The sequence below is a fragment of the Mizuhopecten yessoensis genome, unplaced genomic scaffold, assembly GCF_002113885.1.
Source record: "Mizuhopecten yessoensis strain PY_sf001 unplaced genomic scaffold, ASM211388v2 scaffold9117, whole genome shotgun sequence".
NCBI lineage: Eukaryota > Metazoa > Mollusca > Bivalvia > Pectinida > Pectinidae > Mizuhopecten > Mizuhopecten yessoensis.
In genome coordinates, this window is record NW_018407887.1 from 1 (window position 1) to 739 (window position 739).

The window sequence follows — 739 nt, forward strand, 5'->3', positions numbered from 1 at the left end:
AAGTCCCCGGATCGTAGTGACTGGGATTCCAAGAGTACTCTAATACTCCAAGATAGTCCACCTCCAGTTCCACCAAGAAAGAAAATTGATCCCAAGTCCCCGGATCGTAGTGACTGGGATTCCAAGAGTACTCTAATATTGCCAGATAGTCCACCTCCAGTTCCACCAAAAATAACCAATCAAGTAACGATTCCAGACGTTCTGTATGAAGAGGATGTATTAAAGTGCAGGTATGTGAATGCTGATAAAATGTATAAGGATTGGCATTCCTTTTGACGGCGCATGCCGTTACCTTGTAGTTTGAGTACATTCTGACTTAGTTTAAATGAAATACTACTTTGAGTTCCAATATACGTTGTAACCAATAAGGTGTAAATTGATAAAGGGATTATTTAGTCATCTTTCCCTTTCAGCTGTATTTTTCCTTTCTTTTGGAACACCTTAGACAAACGCGTTTAATTCCTTTGGCTGACAGTACCAATACCAATGGTGTTTTTCTAGATTGGCAATGTCGTTAAGTAAAAAATGAGTTCTGTGTTCCCGTTTCTGTATCGCCTTTATATTAATTTTAAACAGGCCCTGGCTTGCTACATTGTACGTGTATTTAGTGATTCTTATACATGTATCTNTACGAAAACATGATGAGGACGAGAGTGGCTATTTCGTACCCAAATCATCACAACAGTATGAAAGAACTGCTTTTAATTCCGGAAACAACACACAATCAAGAGAAAAACAC